This window comes from Lytechinus pictus, chromosome 3 (genome assembly GCF_037042905.1).
Source record: "Lytechinus pictus isolate F3 Inbred chromosome 3, Lp3.0, whole genome shotgun sequence".
In the NCBI taxonomy this organism is placed as follows: domain Eukaryota; kingdom Metazoa; phylum Echinodermata; class Echinoidea; order Temnopleuroida; family Toxopneustidae; genus Lytechinus; species Lytechinus pictus.
The window spans coordinates 61112055-61115832 of NC_087247.1; positions in this window are offsets into that span (position 1 = coordinate 61112055).

Consider the following 3778-nt stretch of genomic DNA (forward strand, 5'->3'; position numbering starts at 1 on the left):
TTTCAAATCGGAACCGCTCACTCCTTTAACATATCTCCCAGCCCCTCAAAGGCTGGCCCCAAAACAATGTTTTTCATACAAAGGGATAAATATCCAAATTGGTTAAAAACATACTTTTGAACATTTCTGAATCCTACAACATGTCAACTGAAAGTGTGATTGAAATGAAACCATAAAAATATTAATATAATCTGCAATTAAGTAATTAGCAATACGTGGTGCACCTACATTGAACAAATTTAAGTTTGAGTTTAAGCATTCCATTATTAGCACTTATTTGAGTTAAGATATTGTTCTATCATCAGTTTCATCATATTGCATACTATATTTTTTGTATTATTTTATACGACGTATCTATGTTAAACATAGTAATATTAATCGATACACGGCTGGTGTGTTATTATCATTTGATTTATTCTTTCCTTTTGGCCCTGCTTTAATTGTTTAAATATGACTTATATTGATTTTATTCAGGGCCGTAGTCTTTCTTGAGGGGCGTCCTTTTTCAAGCCTTTGTGCTTATGACTGGCCCCTCCCATGCAATGATTGTTTATTGTTATTTTACCGTGAAATATTGTCAATATATTTTCTGTTGTATGATTTATCTTTTGAATGGAAATAAAGAATCAATCAATCAATCAATAAATGGCAAAGAGAAAAGAAAATTCAGCTTCCCCCTCCCCCAAGCACCCATTGGGAACAAGTATGTGCAACCAAATATGGCACAGATTATGCAAATGAGTATGGGGTTAGAGGGTAAGGATGATTAGCTTACTGCTGAATGGAACCAACACTTGCACATAGAGGATGTGCTCGTTCAACTCGCTTCCTTCTTGACGTCTATGTACATTGGTATGGCAAATAGGCTACTGCATGTAATGCATGGTTGTTAACCTCTCGGAACTCGTGTCGCAAACTGGATTTCGACATCAGCATAGTTTCAACATTAAAACTAAAATATAATAGGTTGAAAAGTTTTAGAAAATAAATTAGAATCAATAGATGTGGTACACTGTATAAGGATGATGACATAATACATGCATAGAGGGTAATGGAAAGTTCATTTATGCTTTCATTCTCTTCGGCTACTGTACCAATGAAGGGTTTATGCCAATGTTGGTTTATACACATAAATTTGAAGTTACTTTTTTATTTGTCTTAGAATGAATCGCTTTCTTAACGTTGATTGTTCCATTCATGATTATGCAATATACAAAGTAACATGATTAAGCATCATTTTTGTTTTTAAATACAGGAAGAAATAGAAATGGTGATACGTAGGAAGCATGAGCAGATTCAATTCAAGGCTTCATGACTGAATGCTATGAAAACAAGAGAAGGAAACAAACATTACACAAAGGGAAGAGGAAGCAAGGAATAGATTATAAATTAACCATTCAGCAGACACTTGTGAGTCAGATTACACCAAACAAAGGATCATTAATCCTGTCAAAGATTGCGAAACATTCATTCCTTCATAATTACGCTTGATGGATATTAATCATCAAACCTACAAACTTTTAATAATTCTTTCCTGTGTGTATAAAGACTTATTTCTTTTTAAATAAATTATCAGCAGGTTTTGACTATTTATTTCCTAAAACAAAACATGTGGTAGGGGATGTGGGTATTTTTGGTCTCAACCAATTATTTTGCCATGACTTTTTGGCTGGAAATGACAAGATGGATGACCACGTATTACGATTGCTACATCAATGTTCAATCATAATAGCAATACTTCCTTCTCTTCCAGAATGAATGACTTAATAAATGTTACCACACCCTCTTAATGGCGCCAAGCATTAAGAGGGTGTGGGAACATTTTTTTTTTTTTTTCAATTTCATTAATTAAATTGATGACCATTTATTTATGTTCGTTTTCAAGCCAATGAGGAACCATGGTGAAAGTTACGGTAACTTTCACCATGGTTCCTCATTGGCTTGAAAACGAACATAAATAAATGGTTATCAATTTAATTAATGAAATTGAAAAACAACATTTTTGACAAAGTGGACATGCATGGAATTATTTTACTTCTAAATTTCGATGAGCAGTTTTGGATGTTGGAGAAAAATTACAACAAAATCCTATAGTCTTATGTAAAACCTGCTACACAAAGCTCAGTCTTAAAACAAGTGGAGCGCCTCTGGCAGTCTCACCTGCATTACGCGATTCAATATAGCAGCAGTGCTGACTTTGAAAACTACTATAAAATAATTCACAAAAAATACCATTCATATACAATACTACGTACATTGACCCTAAATGATATTTGACCTTGATCATGTGACCCAAGACTTGTCAGTGATACTTGATTTCCCCTATGTCCACATTTCATAAGCTATATCCATAAACTTTGAAAGTTATGACAGCAATTTAATAATTACCTTCAACATGGCCAAAGTTCATTGACCTTACTGTGACTGGTCATGTGACCTCAGTGAACTCAGTGATACTTGATTACTCTTATGTCCAAGTTTATGAACTAGATCCATACACTTTCAGAGTTATGATGGTTATTCAACAAATACCCCCACATGGCCAAAGTTAATTGACCTTAACTGACCTTTGACCTTGGTCATGTGAACTGAAACTCGCACAGGATGTTCAGTGATACTTGATTACTCTTATGTCCAAGTTATATGAATCAGATCTATACACTTTCAAATTTATGATGGTAATTCAACAAATACCCCCAACTTGGTCAAAGTTCGTTGACCCTAAATGACCTTTGACCTTCGTCATGTGACTTGAAACTCAGGCAGGCTGTTCAGTAATACTTGATTACTCTTATGGCCAAGTTTCATGAACTAGGTCCATATATTTTCTAAGTTATGACAAAATTTCAAAAACTTAACCTTAGATTAAGATTTTGATGTTGATTCCCCCAACATGGTCTAAGTTCATTGTCCTTAATGACCTTTGACCTTGGTCATGTGACCTGATCTCAGGCAGGATGTTCAGTAATACGTGATTAACCATATGTCCAAGTTTCATGAACTAGGTCCATATACTTTCTAAGTTATGCTGTCATTTAAAACACTTAACCTTCGGTTAAGATGTTGCGCCGCCGCCGTCAGAAAAGCGGCGCCTATGCAGGTGAGACAAAAACTGCAGAGCAAATTGCAAGAAAATAACAGGAAGTTTATTCCTTGAAATGATAGATAAATCATTGGAATGTTATCTTACATGAGTCCCTACATTGTGCCAAGGTTGGAATAGGACAAAGAACTGCAAGCGCAAATAAGTCTTTAAAAAACTTTGTTCAAACTCCATTTCCAGACTACGATCTATTTAATTCCTAATTAGTAAGATCATTTTGATAACTTTTGTGTCTAAATACACATAAATTATGATGTTGAATTATTGATTATGTAATCATTTTTATTAGAATATTATAAGACTGCCCTAACTTGTGAAGAATCAGTGTCTTTTTGCAAAAATTTATTACCAATGGTTACTTTTCTTACCATCAGTGGTTAACCCCCGTGGAAACCGTAATTAGTCATTATTATGGTTACAATGTTACCATGGTAGCTACCATCATTGATAGCAGAATTATCATTAATAAAACTGTTTCTGTAAAAGGCACAGGATGAACAATGGACGAATCAAAACATACATTACAAATGCAGGTTTTCACCTTCGTATACACTCAGCATCAACATATAACTACTATTCATAAAATATTCAAAAGAGAAAACTACATGCTTAAACTCACACAAAGCATTCAACCATCTCTTTTCACATTCTGAATAATTGCACATTGGAGAAAAA